This window comes from Hemiscyllium ocellatum, chromosome 36 (genome assembly GCF_020745735.1).
Source record: "Hemiscyllium ocellatum isolate sHemOce1 chromosome 36, sHemOce1.pat.X.cur, whole genome shotgun sequence".
Lineage (NCBI taxonomy): Eukaryota > Metazoa > Chordata > Chondrichthyes > Orectolobiformes > Hemiscylliidae > Hemiscyllium > Hemiscyllium ocellatum.
In genome coordinates this window covers 22,039,877-22,056,640 of record NC_083436.1, presented here as the reverse complement: position 1 = coordinate 22,056,640, position 16,764 = coordinate 22,039,877, and positions in this window count along the sequence as shown.

Genomic DNA, 16,764 nt, shown 5'->3' with positions numbered 1-16,764 from the left:
TAGCACTGCTGCCTCACAGCACCATAGACCCGGGTTCAATTCCTGACTCAGGTGACCCACTGTGTGGAGTTTACACATTCTCCCTGTGTCTGTATGGGTTTCCTCCCACAGTCCAAAGATGTGCAGGTCAGGTGAATTGGCCATGCTAAATTGCCCATAATGCGGGGTAAATGTAGGGGAATGGGTGGGTGGCGGGTCGGTGTGGACTTGTTGGGCCAAAGGACCTGTTTCCACACTGTAAGTAATCTAATTATTTACCACAAAAAGGTCACCCATTTAAAACAGAGATGGAGTGATTGTTTTGTTCTTAGAGAGTTGAGAATCTTTACAATTGTCTTTCTGAAAAGATAGTGGACACAGTGTCCAATTCTGTTTCAGGCCTGTTTTACACCATGAGTCTGCTCCTCTGGTAAGACTTTTTTAAAAATTCACCAATAACTTACTTATTCTGAAATTCGAAAAATTCTGAATTCCAAAAGCAAGCTGGTCCTGAAAATTTCAGATAAAGGATTGTGCACCTGTAATAATAAATCAAATTAAATCAACCTTAACCTTGTGGCACAGTGGTGGTGGCCATTTGAGCTGGGAGGACTGGGTTTAAATCACACCTGCTCTGGACAGCTTGGTTCAAAAATATATATCCTGTCTTAAGTAAGGGGACCAAAACGGTATTCAGTTCCCTTGGTGTGGTCTCACCAACACCTGTACATTTGGAGCAAGTCTGCCCTACTCTTATATCTCACCTCCCTTCTTAAAGGCTGGAACTCCACTTATATTCCAAATCACTTGTTGTACCTGCATTTGGATGGCGTGATGGCTCAGTGGTTATCATTGCTGCCTCACAGTGCCAGGAACTCAGGTTTGATTCCAGCCTTGGGGGAACTGTCTACTTGGAGTTTGCACATTCTCCCAGTATCTGTGTGAGTTTCTGCTGGGTGCACTGGTTTCTTCCAATTGTCCAAAGATGTACAGGTTAGGTGGATTGACCATGCTAAATTGTCTGTAGTGCTTAAGGATGTGCAGGCTAAGTGGATTAGCCATGGCAAATGCAGTGTTAAAGGACTAAGATGAGGAGGCTAGGACTGGGACTGGATAGGATGCCCTTCGGACGGTCTGTGTAGATCCGATGGGCCAAGTGGCCTCTTTCCGCACTGTTCGGATTCTAACTCTTTGTGATTCATGTTTGATGACACACAAGTCCCTCTGCAGTCTCTTTCCTTTTAAATAGCAGTCTGTTTTTCAATTCTTCCTTTCAAAGTGAGCAACCTCACATTTTTGCACATTAAACTCTAGCTGCTAAAACTTGGTTAGTCACTTACCATATCTGTATCATTTTGCAGACTCTTTGAATTCTTCTCACAATTTGCTTTTCTATCTATGTCATATTGTCAGCAAATCTGGCTGCAATATAATTGGTACAGCTGTGTTATGGAGGCCACTGACTCCTGTGGCATTACTTTATTGCAGTTTGTCATCTTGAAAGGAAGCCATTCATCTCAACTCTCTATTGTCTGTTAGTTAACCATCTTTTATTTATATTATCGTATCATCACTCTTATTTTGTGCGGTAACCAGTGGCACCTCATCAAGTGCCTTTTGGAAATCCAAACACGCTACATCTACTGGCTCTCCCGATTCCCCTTTATCGATCCTCCTTGTTATATTTAGAAAGAACTATAATTGTTAACACAATTTCCCTTTTCTTGTCTCTATCTAACTCTCTATTAATGGATTCCATCTGACACAGGTTTAAGGTGAGAAGGAAAACATTTGAAAGGGACCTGAGGAACAACTTTTTCTCATAGTGGGTGGTGTATATCAGAGGAGGTAGTAGAGGCAGGTACAAGAAGCTACCTTTCATTTAATGGATTCCAGCATTTTCTCAATGACCCTTGCTAATATCTTGTCTTGCTGTAACATGACGTCCCAACTCCTGTTCTGAATACTCGGACTGATGAAGGCAAGTATGCCAAATGCCTTCCACACCACCCAGCCTACCTGTGATGCTGCTTTCAAGGAACTATGTACCTGTGCCCTAGGTTTTACTGTTTGACAACACTGCCCAGGACCCTGGCATTAGCTGTATGTATCCTGCCCTGGTTTGTCTTACCAAAATGAAACACCTCACCTTAGTCTGAACTAAACTCCGTCAGCTGTTCTTCAGACCACTGGCCCAGTTGATCAAGATCCCATTGTAGTCTGAGGCAACCTTTTTCACTGTTCACTTTACCACAATGTTTCTAAAATATAAATGATGAACAGCAATAAACCCAATGCCGATCCTTATGATATACTGCTGATCATAGGCCTGCAATCTGAACAAAAACCCGTTAGCAAAATCCTCTGTCTCCGACTGACAATCCAATTTTGCATCCATTTGGCTTGCTCCCCCTATTTCCCAGGTGATCTTACTTTACCAACCAGTCCACCATGTGGAATCTTGTCAAAGGCCTTTCTAAAGTCCATGCAGACAGCTTTCCTGATATCGGAAGGATGTTACTAAATTAGAAAGGGTGCAAAAAAGATTTATAAAAATGGTTAAGAAAAATGGTGTTTTTGAGTTGTAAGGAGATGTTGGACTGGGACTATTTGCCCTGGAGGCTGAGGGATGACCTTATCAAGGTTTATAAAATCATGAAAGGCAAAGATAAGGTGAATAGTAAAGGTCTTTCCCCAGGGTAGGAGAATCCAAAACTCAACGACACACATTAAAGGTGAGAAGAGACTTTAGGAGCAACTTTTTGTCATAGTGCATATGTGAAACGAGCTACCAGAGGAGGTAGTAGAGACAATTACAATTTTTAAAATTTGGACAGGTCCCTGGATAGGAAAGGTTTAGAGGGATGTGTTCCAAACACATGCAGATGGGACTAGTTCAGTTTTGGAAATCTCGTCAGCATGAACAAGTTGGGTTGAAGGCACTGTTCCATGCTGCATAACTCTATGACTCTATGACAAATACTAAGTTAGTTGGCCCATAGTTCTGCCTTTGTCTCTGTCATTCCTTGATTAGAGGTGTTACCTTGTCGTATTCTCAATACCCTGAACATTTGTTAGCATCCATATCAGTGAAAGGGTGCACATAGTGTGCATCACATAGGACACACAAGTAGTTTTCCACAAGCCTGCTTTCCTCTGTGGAGCTAACAGGCTGCAAAGGGCCATTTCATGTAGAGCCACACAAACAGATTTCTCTTCCAGTGTTTTCATTTTTATCTTTGATAATATTGACACAATAAAACATGTGAGAAACATGAATGGGGAATTGTGTTAAGACCCCAAGACACTTATGTCTTTGAATGTATTATATGTAGATATGATAACATGTAAAAGAAGGCTCATGTAGAGCATGAGCCAGCTAAGAATGAATAGAAAAGTGCAAACAGTGCAATCTACCATTTTAAGATATGCATTGGATTTGGGCATATCCCTGCTGCTAACATATCCTGAGAAGGTTAACCCATGGTCCAACTGGAATGTTTCTGGGATTGAGTTTATTCAGTATTTTACATTAAATGATGAAACAATTATTCCTCTTAGCAAAACTGCATTTTTTACCCAAATGAACAGGAACCACATGCACCCTCTTTCTCCCCATCGTGCTATTATTTTGTGTGTGAAAGTCTGACAGTATAACATCAGAGGTTTACCTGCATATTACAGCTTGTTCTGGAAGCATGCCTAATTGGCATGGAATAAAACATACACATGCATAGAGTGGAGATTCATTTAAATGCAGCTGAAATACTTCACTTGCTCTAAAAGTGTAAACATGGAAAGAATTGTGGGCAAAAGCATTGTGCAGACTTAACTTGAAATATCACATTTCATCCCTCTGCTATTTTAAAAAGAAATACGTTGATAACTCTTGCCAAATTTACAGGTGAGAAATCTGAGATTTTAAGATCCAAAATTAATAGGAGAACCTAAGAAATAAAAGTAGGAGGAAACTGTACCATTCTTTTTGGCTACAATGGAGGAAGTTTTCCACTTCTTTTAATGTTAACAATGAAAGAAGTGGAGATTAAATCTGTTGAGAAAGAGAGAAAAGCTGAATGCAAAAGCAAATTGCAGAAGCTGGCGATCGTAAGTTAAAAAAAGAGGAAGTGCTGATCTGTCAGCAATTGTGGAGAGAGAAACTGAGTTAACATGCATGGGTCCCAGTTATATTTGTCTCTTTCTTGAGAAATGTGGAACATTCCGTTTTCCAGTCATGTATGGCCCACTCCCACAAGTTTTTCTTCAGTGCATTGATGACTGTATCAATGCTTTTTTACTGCTGTCATGTAGAATAGGAAAATGTCATCCATCTTGCTTATAATTCCCATTCTTCTCTCACCTTCATCTGGTCCATCTCTGATTCTTGCCTTTACTTCCTTAACTTCTCTATTTCTACTTCTGAGAATAGGCTGTTCACTGATAACTATTTTAAAAAATCCATTAGCAGCTACCTTAACTGCACTTCCTTGCACCTTGCTTCTTGTAAGGACAACATTCCAGTCTTCTGGTTCCTCTAACTCTGTTGCGGGGGGTGCTTCTGATAGCTCTTGCTTTTCCCTCAATTAATATTTATCTTCTACTGTGATTGACAGGACCAAAGCCCTGTTCAACCCATTTCCTGCATTGCTGATCTCACCCCTTCCCTCTGTCACAGTACAACAATAGGGTTCATCTTGTCCTCAATTTCCATCCCATCAGTTTCTGCATTCAAAGGATTATCCTTTATTATGTTTGCTATGTCCAGCAGAATGCTACCACCAAACATGTTTTCTCCTCCCCTCCACTCTCAGTTGGGGCCATCTTCAATGCAACACCATGAACTTCCTCTTTTAAATGTCTTCTGTACAATCATTTGCAATCCCTTTACCTTTTGCTCTGAGGTAGCATTACATCAGTTCCACTTGCTCCTGCACTCCCCTTTCTCCACAGCATAACAATCCATCACCTATCCAGCACTATTCAATTCGAAAGAAGTTTTATTGGACTTGAAATATTAACTCTGTTTCTCTCGCCGCAGGTGCTGCCAGATCAGCCAGCTTTCTCAAGCATTTTCAGTTTTTATTAAAGAAGAAAGGTGAAATCGGACTGATGAATCTATTAAAAAGTGAAGTTGGTAATGGTTATTGATCTGAGAGATCATTCCTTTTGTTGGATAAGGTATATAACAAAGGAATTTCGAGAAGAACAAAGGGAATTTTGTGCACAAGTACAACAATCAATAAAAAATGCAAATAGCAGTAGCTATTTAAAATGCAAATTAAGTATTCACCATTATTGATAAAAGGGTAGCACATAAATAGGGAAGTTTTGCTATGCTTGTGTTAAAGTTTGGTGGTCCCTACTTCAGATCAGTGCATCTATTTTTGGTTGAATATGAGAAAAGTGATATGGACTTACTGGTGTGCAGACAGGCCACATTTATGAAAATGATACATGAAAAGCAATGGGTGTACTTATACATTAGGAAAGGATTGACTTGATGGTTCCCTGATGGTGAATAAACTAACAGAGGTATTTTATTTATGAAAGTGCAAAGTGTGCATACAGAGAGAAAGTTCCCTCTTGTGTGAAAGATTATGTGCTGTCAGTATATGATGGTTACTGTGACGGCCTTTAACCTAGAGACAGTACAATAAGGAAAATAATTAATCTATTTTAAATGTCAATTGGAAGATTAATTATTTGCAAAAATGTCTGAAAGTGACTTTTAAAGTTTTTATTGATTATGAAAGGATGAATTCTGGTTCTCTTGTAGAGTAAGAAATACTGGACCATATGACTTGGAAACTCTTTGCCTTGGGGCAACACCAGAAAGGAGTTAAAACAAGATGCAGTGGGTGACACAAGGGAGAGATGCAAACCCAAAGGAGAGCTGAGACAGAAGATGATCAGCTGCAGAGCCAGATATGAGAAAGGTACCATAACAGGTCAATGTTTCATAGTTTCATTTTCTTTAGGAACAAAGAGATCATTTGGTTGTTTGGCAGAAAGGAGAAAAGTAGAACTTCAGAAGTTCTTGGGAAGTGATGCTTGAGAAAGCTAAACAAGATTGTGTCTTAAAATTGGTGTGAACAGCTCAACAGCATGAAAGAGCTGAGATTTTGCACCAGAATATCAGATTGCAAACTACATAAACTGGTTGATTATTTGGAAAGGAGCTCTGAAAATTTATTCCAACAAGATCGATGAGGGCTGAGTGAGAAGGGTGAAGAAATTCAGTTCGCTTTCTCCTTGACATGGTTCTTGGAGCCTGGAATTTTGACAAAAAAAAATGTACATGGCAACAGGGTTTCGCTCAAACTTGGAAATTTTTTTGTTATTAAAGTTAAAAAAGAACCACAAAAGGACCACAGTACAAACCCCTTTATGATTTGACTGAAACTTACACTGACTTATGTGGATGGTAATTAAAAATTTTAATTGTGGGCTGGCATTGGAGAGGACCATCCTCTTGTTTTGACTGCAGAGACTATGCTACAATGTTATCCCTTTTATTCTTTTAGTGTCCACATCACACTATCACATACTTGGGCCTCAGATATAGATTCTGTAAGAATTTCCGTTCCATGGTTGTTTGCAAAGTTTAACCACACCATCTTCATTGTCCTGGCTACGTGTGATAAACATCTGAACTAACAGCAGATATAGACCATTCATCTCTTCAAGTATGCTCCCCCATTCAATTAGATTATAGAATCGTAGAGCCATAGAGATGTACAGCACGGAAACAGATCCTTCGGTCCAACCCATCCATGCCAACCAGATATCCCAACCCAATCTAGTCCCATCTGACAGCACCTGGCCCATATCCTTCTAAACCCTTCCTATTCATATACCCATCCAAAGGCTTTTTAAATGTTGCAATTGTACTAGCCTCTACCACATCCTCTGGCAGCTCATTCCATACATGTACCACTCTCTGCGTGTAAAAGTTGCCCCTTAGGTCTCTTTTATATCTTTCCCCTCTCACCCTAAACCTATGCCCTCTAGTTCTGGACTCCCTTACCCCATGGAAAAGACTTTGTCTATTTATTCTATCCGTGTCCCTCATAATTTTGTAAACCTCTATAAGGTCACCCTCAGCCTCTGATGCTCCAGGAAAAACAGCCCCAGCCTGAGCAGCATCTCCCTATAGCTCAAATCCTCCAACCCTGGCAACATCCTTGTAAATCTTTTCTGAACCCTTTCAGGTTTCACAACATCTTTCCAATAGGAAGGAGACCAGAATTGCACACAATAATTATGTCTGATCTTTTTGTGTTCTACATTACACAGTCCCATCCAAGAGGATAACTTTGATCCTCTTGCATAAAAGTAACGTATCAGCCTCCGCCCTAAAAATATTTAATGACCCTGCTGTCTGGGGTAGAGAGTTCCGAAATCGCACAAGCCTCTGAGAGAAAATAAGATCCGCTCCTCTCCATCCTAAAAGACATCCTCCATCCTGGACTCAAGCACAGCAGTAAATATTCTTTTCATGTCCACCATGCTAAGACTATTCAAGACTTCAATGAAATCATTCTTTGTTCTTCTGCAATCCAGTGAAACCAAAATCACTCTGTCCTATCAATCTAGGAAATCTCCTTTGAACCACCTTCCATACGTCGACATTCTTGCTTAAATAAGGAGACCAAACTGTATAAGTATTCAAGATGTGGTCAAACCAAGGCCCTGATCACCTGCTGTTGAGACAATAATGTGATTTAATGTCTGGGTGACAGAGATCAGCTTGAAAGAAGGTCATCAGACATTTAAACTTCATTGTTCACAACTATTATTCAACCTAACAGCATTCACCTTGAAAGAAATTAAATGAGTAAACAATAAACTGTTTGACAATCCGAGCGCAGTGTTCAAAAGTACACTTGGTCTTTTCTGGTGACAAATCAAAAAGGTCAAGACTTAAATGTGTATATAAATGTAACAACATTAAAAGGTTTCCGAAAAGTTTCACTCCCTCCCTTAGCATTCCATGGCCATTACTTCACTCCTTAAATTTTTTCCTGGTCTTCTGTTTGTGCGTCTCGAGCCACAGTTATAGGGATTAGCACAAATCCTGCCAATGGGAGGAAATGTGACCGTTGTTGCTGCTCACAACTCAATTGTCCAATTGGAATGCAATCTCCTTCAATCCGTAAATTAACTGCATGCACACAGGGTGGAGTTTTCCTGCCAAATCTGAAAATGGAGGTGGGCAGAGAGGTGGTGGCCATTGATATTTAAATATTTGTTAAGGTCCATGCAATCCTGATTGGAACCATTGAACTCAGTATTGTTTTACCAGTGTGAGAAGCAGGCATTTTGAAGGAACATCTGCATGGTTTCCTCCGGGTGCTCCGGTTTTCTCCCATAATCCAAAAATGTGCATCTTAGGTAAATTACCCATGCTAAACCGTCCATAGTGGTCAGAGATGTGTAAGTTAGGTACATTAGTCAAAGGTAAATGTAGAGTAATAGGGTTGGGGAATGGGTCTAGGTGGGTTACTTTTTGGAGGGTCGGTGTGGATTTGTTGGGCCAAAGGGCCTGTTTCCACACTGTAGGGATTTCTAAAACAAAAATGAGCAACTTGTAGTTAGGATGAAAGAAAGAGCTCAGGTTTTATTAACTCTTCAGCAGATTCTGTTGCAGGCTAATTGGAGATGCTCTCCTAAAACAAATGACACTCTTCCCCAAGTCACAGGGACATGATCTAACTGAAGGTTGTTGAGGAGATGAGCAGTAATGAGATCACCTGGAGATCCTGGTTGCACTGCTGTAAGCACAGCCATTATTTGTCTTACTGAAGGAAGTACTCCAAATCTCAATTCCCCAAATTGTTTACAAATGGCAACACTTGTGAATGCTCAGTCACTCTTGAATAGAAAATCCCATGCAGTCATTGGCAGTGAGGTATACTTGTGATGAGAAAAGGAATGAATCCAACTCAGTGAACAAGTGGCAATCTGTCAGTGGTGACTCTTGAACAGTCATGACACAGTGGTAACAGAGAAGTGAGGAACGTGAGGCTACTGGCTGCTCAGGCACTGTGTTTAACTTGTGAAATGACTAACATTGTCTTTCTTTGTTCCTGCCAGAAAGGTGAGCACATAGTTCCAAGGAATATGCACAAACTTGCGGCAGAGTCCCACCTCTCAACATCCTCATACTATGAAAGAGAGAACTCAATTGGTGGGAGAGTATGGTGGCTACTTCCTTGCAAAGAGTGAGACAACAGTGGGGGCACAAGGAGGTGAATAGTCTCAAGATGGAATCACAAAGTAATCTTGGTAGAGCCTGAGGTATGGTGTCTCCAAATGCTCTTCTTTGAACACAGCTCAACCTACACACCACCTGCTTTTGGAGGCTCATGTCAGTAAGTACAAAAGCCCTTGTATAATCAGTTTTCTCATACAGGTCAGCCACAAGAACACCCCCAGGCAACATTTTCCATCCTGTACAAAGGAGGATGAGAGGTTGGAGAGTACAAATTACATCCATCCATCAAACTGTTCACCCTATCACAAGGTATGCATTCATGCTTAGATTCAGTTTTATAATTCTGCCAGGACACCACAGACAGCCTCAAGCAGGGAGAAAATGAGGACTGCAGATCAGTCAGAAAATGTGGCACTAGAAAAGCACAGCCAGTCAGGCAGCATCCAAGGAGCGGGAGAGTTGACATTTCAGACATAAGCTCTTCATCAGGAACGTGGAGGGGACCAACCTATCACCATCACCAACCACCTTCATCTACCTATCACCTTCCAAGCTATATTCCGCCCAGCCCCACCCCCTCCCCTCTCATTTATTTCTCAGCACCCTTGCCGCCATCTCCCACATCCCTGATGAAGGGCTTATGTCTGAAAGGTCGACTCTCCTGTTCCTCAGATGCTGCCTGACCAGCTGCACTCTTGCCGTGCCAAAACTCAAGCAGTGGTGCAGCCTGTGCAATCTGAGATCACTGATAATTCGAGGAGTAGGGAAGCTGGCAGATGTTGAGCCTCAGGCTGATGATATACCTCTGGAAACATCAGTAAGACAGAAGATGCTAGACATGTCTTGTGAACTACACAAGGTCCTGGCTGAGATGCCAGAGCATAAGTGTACTCTGGCTCAGCCAGTTAGGCCACAACTGCTGCTATTTCTCACTTGTCTGTGTGTACAGCCTCCACATCCAGAGAATGGCCACTCTCCAAGAGAACCACATTCCAACAGTGCTTGCCAAATGGTTTGTGCAGAGCTGATTCATTACCTTTATGCAACAATGGAAAGGGGAGATTGGGAGTGACACACTTGTGGCCTCCATCAGTTCCTTTCAATGCTCTGATGTATAAGGAGTTATAAATATGTCAAGTCATAGAGTCAAACAGCATGGAAACCAGTCCAGTCATAACATCATTCCAAATTAAACTAGTCCTATCTGCCCTTTCCTGACCCATAGACCTCTGTACCCTTTTATATCTTGAAGGCTGAGGTAGATAGATTCTTGCTCATTAGGGGAATTGTGGGTTGCTGGGGTCGCATGAGGGATGAACCGAGTTAGGGATGGCAGATCTCCTTCCCTGAAGGACAAGGGTGAACCAGCTGCATTTTTACAACAGTCAATGCTGGTTTCATGGTGACCTTTGGGCTAGTTTTTTGATACAGAGTTTTTAATTGATCTCAAATATCACTGTTAGCCATGATGGGATGTAAACCACAAGAACAAAAGAAATAGGAAAAGGAGTAGGTTGTTTGACCCTTAAGCCTGCTCAGCAATGATGAAAGAGGAGTAGCCGTCAATGTGACCCCCTCTCAAGATGCTCCCATTGCAGATCACATCTCCACAGCTCTCTGCCAGTGACACCAACATAGAGTCATAGAGTCATAGAGATGTACAGCACATAAACAGACCATTTGGTCCAACTCATATCATAAATTAATCTAGTCCCATTTGCCAGCACTTGGAGCATATCCCGTTAAATCCTTCCTATTCATATACACATCCAGGTGCCTTTTAAATGTTGTAATTGTACCAGCGTCCATCACTTCCTCTGACATTTCATTCCATACATACACCACCCTTTGTGTGAAAATTGCCCCTTAAATCCCTTTTAAATCTTTCCCCTCTGAACCTAAACATATGCCCTCTCGTTCTGGACTCACCCACCCTAATTCACCTGTTTCGGGAGGTGATAGCCTAATGATATTCTCGCTCGACTATTTATCTGAAACCCAGGTGATATTCTGGGTACACAGATTTGAATCTTCCCATGGCAGATGAAGGAATTTGAATTCAATAAAAAGCTGGAATTGTTTACCAATGACTGTGAAACCGATGCCAATTGTTGAAAAAACACTTCTAGTTCACCAATGCCTTTCAGAGAAGGAAATCTGCCATCCTCACCCAATCTGACCTACATTTGATTCTAGATCCATAGCAAGGTGGTTGACCCTTAACTGCCCTCTGAGCAATTAGGGAGAGGCAAGATTGCTGGCATAGGCAGTGATGCCTAAATGCTGTGAATGAATAATGAAAAAGAAAACAGCCTGCTGACAGTCCTATCTGCCGTCTTCTGCTTCCCAGTGTACAGCTACTTCCCAGGCTGGTTGCTGCTGCCTGACTTCCTCTGACTGCACTTCCCTCTTCTCTGATGTTTCCCCTCACTAAACAGTCTGCCTCTGAGTGCGTGATGCCCATGGCAGGTATGCACTCTCTGTCTCAAGGGGTTCTCTTCCACAGGCTTCCACCAATAACCCCATTCCAGTCCCTCTCACTTCCCCCTCAATTCTCCACATGCCAGTAACTTTGGTGAAACGGCCACAAAGCCCCGTCACCAGAATGCTCCTGCTTTCAACAAAATTGAATGACTGCTCTGTCCTAGCCTTCCTGTCAATGCACACTGTCTCAATAGCTGCTGAATTCAGTACTGAATTGACCTATCAACTCTCTGCTGCCTTCACATATCTGCCAGGGGTCCATGTATTATTAGTTTAAGCACTCAAATTACTTTAATTTTGGATCTGCATACCCGGTCATCTCATCATGCCAACTGTCCTTTATAAAATCTGTAACAGACATGATAGCATCAGGGGTTGAAAGTTTAATGCTGGAAAAGCACAGCTGACAGGCAGCATCCGAGGAGCAGGAGCAGGAGCAGGTGGGGGGGGTGGGGAGGTGTTTGGCCGTGGGTGGTGGGGTTGTTTCATGCATGTCCAAGAGATGTTCTCTGAAGCGTTCCACAAGTAGGCGTCCTGTCTCCCCAGTGTAGTGGAGACCACATCAGCAGCAATGGATACTGTAAATGATATGTGTGAAAGTGCAGGTAAATCTCTGAAGAATGTGGAAGGTTCCTTTGGGGCCATTGGTGGAGGTAAGGGGGGAGGCTTTGCAATTCCTGCAGTAACAGTGGAAGGTTCCGGGCCGGGAGGATGGGTTGGTTGGGAGCATGGACCTGAAAAGAGGATTGTGGAGGGAATAGTCTTTACAGAATGTGGATAGGGGTGGGAAAGGAAATCTATCTCTGGTGGTGGGGTCTGTTTGTAATGGAGAAAATGGTGGAGAAAGATGCGATGTCCCATTCTACATGACTTTAAGCTTCTCCACTCCCCACTTTCTGTCATCTCAAATGGGCTAAAAGATCCCAGTCTTTGTCTCTACCGCCAGGAAGTGTCTATTTACTGATGTCTACAAAAGGGAACTTCTTTCCACTTTGCTTTCTTGTAAAGCCTCGGTTTCTTTCTCCCAGTTAATCTGGCACTGAATACCAGAGTTCTAAATATAATCTTTTTTTTCTCTTTGCAATGGATTTCAATTGTTGTCAATTAAACTTTTGTTCAATCTCCAATGTAAAGTCCTCCTGGAAATTTCCTCTTGTGGCCAACAATTGCAGGAATTCCAAAGATGTTGCTGATGCTAAAAACCCAATTTTTGAATGATCACATTCTGCTCCCAAAACATTGTGTCTGAGCATATCTGATCTCTAGTTCCTGACATTTAAGGTTTCTGAAAAAAAAAAGGCAATTTCAAAAAGTTTCTAAAGTCCATGATTAATGAAAACATGCACAATCAATCTCATTTTTCATACGAAAAGTGTTTTAGAACCAAGGACATGAGAAATCATAATGGGAGAATATTTATAGAGAAAGGAAGTCGAGTTGTATATTCAAAAAATGATACTGACTGAGGATTTTTATCACAATACAAAAGTGAAATAAAATATTGAAATCTCACGAAGATCATAAAGAACATTTAATTAGGCTTTAAAAAAAAGAACAACAATGGCAATCTAGCTGAGAAATTCTAATATGTTGCCAGGGGAGCTTAAACTAATGGAGAAGCTGAATAGGCTGAGGTTATTTTTTCTAGGGAATTGGAGACTGAGGGGTGACCATATAGAGGTTTATAAAATCATGAGGGTCATGAATAGGATAAATAGACAAGGTCTTTTTCCCAGGGTAGGGGAGTCCAATATTAGAGGAGATTTAAAGAGAGAGGAGAAAGGTTTAAAAGGGATCTATGGCACAACTTTTTCACACAGAGAGTGGTGTATGTACAGAATGAGCTGCCAGATGAAGTGGTGGAGGCTGGTACAATCACAACATTTAAAAGGCATCTGAATGTGTATATGAATAGGAAGGTTTTAGAGGGTTATGGGCCAAATGCTGGCAAGTAGGACGAGATTAATATAGGATAGATTGGTGGCATGGACGAGTTGGACCAAAGGGTCTGTTTTCGTGCTGTACATCTCTATGACTATGATGCTACATGATCAATCAGACTTTTAATTAGATAAATTTGGCGCAGAAAGTCTCTGACAGTAAGATTTCAACAGGAAGCCAAATGATGAAATCAGTAAATTAGTTATCTCTGATGTCCTCAAAGATCAATCCTGAGTCCCATTCTTTTTCTCATCTACATGCAGCCTTGATAATATAATTGATACCCAGCTCTACCTAGTTACCAAGTCTATTGACTCCTCTGCCATTGCTAAACTAACAGACTGCCTAACTGACACCCAGCACTGAATGAGCAGAAATTTCTACCAATTCAATTTTGAGAAGACTGAAGCTAATCAAACTCACTCCAAACTCTGCTCCTCAGCTACTAACTCCATCTCCCTCCTTAGTACCATTCTGAAGCAAGCTTTTTGCAACTTTGATGTCACATTTGATTCCCAGTAAACTTCCAGCTTCATATTCATGTCATCACTAAGACCACTTCCTCCTCGCTAATGGTACTCAATTTCACCCGTCTCAGTCCATCCATTGCTAATATCTGAATTCACTCCTTTGTTACCCTTGGATTCACTCAATCAAATCACTTCTGGCTAGATTCCCACAATCTCCTCTGTGTAAACTTGAGGTTACAATTCTTTTTAAAAAGTCACTCATAAGCTGTTGATCACTGAATCTCTACAGTATGGAAACAGGGCATTCAGCCCATTGAGTCCACACTGACTCTCCAATACTCTATCCCTGTAGTCTTGCACTTCCCATTAGTTAATCCACCTGGCCTGCACATTCCTGGACATTATGGACATTTTAGCATGGACAATCCACTCAAACTGTATATCTTTGGACAGTAGTAGGAAACCAGAGCATCCAGAGGAAATCTACACATACATGGGGAGAATGTGCAAACTCCACACAGTCGTTTAAGAGTGGAATTGAACCTAGCTCCCTGACAGTGTGCCACCCATATGAATCCATGATTCATGGGTTGTGGGTATTGCTGATTAAGCATGTTATTACTATCCATCGTTAATTACTGTGGAGAAGGTGATGATGTGTTGCCTTCTTGAACCTCTGAACTCCTTGGGGGAGTAGGGAAATTCCGTGATTTTAACTCAGCAAATATTGTTCCGAGTCTGGATTTTGTGTGGCTTGGAGGGTATCATCATCATGCATCCTCTACTCTTCTACTTCAAGGTGGTAGAGGTTATGCTCTTGTAAGATGCTGTATGAGGAGCCCTGGTGAGTTATTGCAGTGCATTTTGTTGATGGCATGCACTGCTGCCTATATAGTTCTGGTATTTGCATGAAAGTATTCTTGCATTTGAAATCCATCAAGTTGATACACCTTGCTTTTGGATATTCCTGATGCTGCTACTGACATGCACTCCTGCACTCTTTATTGAACAAAGTTTGGTCACCCAACTCAATGTGAATAGTCAAGCAGGGGTTATAACTCATGAAGTTACTGGTTATGGTGGAATACAGTTCTAACGCTGCTAATAGCCCACAGTACCTCCTGGATGCCCACTTTTGTGTTGCTAAATCTGTTCAAAGACTGACCCATTGTGCACAATGGCGGCACATAGTACGATTGTAGGTATCCTCAATGTAAAGATGGGACTACTTATTGACAAGGACTAGACGGTAGTCACTCCTATCAATACTGTGATACGGAGCTGCTAATGTTGATCTGGAATGGACAAAGTCAGAAGTTACACAACCCCAGGTTACTATCCAACAGGTTTAATTGAAGGCACAAGCTGTCAGAGTGCTGCTCCTTTGACAGCCAATTTATAACTCTACAACTTAAACTCTGTCCTTTCTTAATTTCCGCCTTCCACAAACACAAGAGACAGAATGGACATGGATATTAAGAGTTGCAAAAGAAAAATTTCGGGCAACACACTTTCTGGAACAAAGGATTTGATGGGTCGCTTTATTTCTCTTCCTTTCAATTTATTTTAATTTCTTTGCTAATGAGATGAGGTTGACTGCACCCTGGTGCTATCTGTAATTTGCTGTTTGAATGCTCGCTATTTCACTGTCTTTAAAGGATTTTTATTTCTCCTTCAACAGGAAATTTACAGAAAAAAGTATCAGTAGAGGCACTTAACTTTTACTGTCGACGTTTTGGTATTTTGACACAGGAGAGGAGGAGCAGAGAGAGAGGGAGACCAGGACAGAGAGAGAAAGAGAGAGAGAAAGAGAAACATGAACAATGTTTGCTGTGCTTTCTCCTTTCAGGCTGAGTGGCACTTTTCCATCTGGCCTAAATGTGACTCCAGATCTACAGCAATGTGGTTGGCTCAAATGCCCTCCACATTGATTCCTGATGAAGGGCTCTGGCCCGAAACGTCGAATTTCCTGTTCCTTGGATGCTGCCTAATCTCCTGTGCTTTAACCAGCAACACATTTTCAGCTCAAATGCCCTCTGGGCAATTATGGGTAGGCAATAAATGCTGGGCTAGGCAGTAATGCCCACATCTCACAAATGAAAAAAAAAACAAACCAGAATGAAATAACTGCACAGAGGCCGGGTCCTGTAACCAAGTCACTCTTTATTTACTAGTGTACAGTACACCGGCTGTGACCAGCCAGCTTGGAGCCAGTCCTCAACTGAGGAGATTCTAATCTGGTTATACCCTTTTTCACTCTGATCCTCTGACATGTCCACATAAACCAGTTCACTTATAATTGTAAGCATTGTATGGATATACTTTTTGTAGTATGTTTGTAGTGCAGTTTGGATATATCCCATTATTAGAACTGCCTTGGATTGTTGATATCCAAAGTTGAAATGAATGCACAGAGGCCATTATCCCCTTCATTTACTACTAGGTCAGCACACTGGCTGTAGCCAGGCAGCTTAGAGTCAGGTCTTAACTGAGGGGATTCTAATCTGCTGCTGATCTGTTGATCAGCCACAGCTTTCCTGAATGGCTCAGGTTTACAAACCCAATCAAGAACATCAAAGTTATCAAGGTCCATTTGGTCCCAATCACTTCATCGGATTGGCTGGAGCCAATCAGAATGTTGTTGTCAACCATTTTCCTTTAGTTCAGAATCCA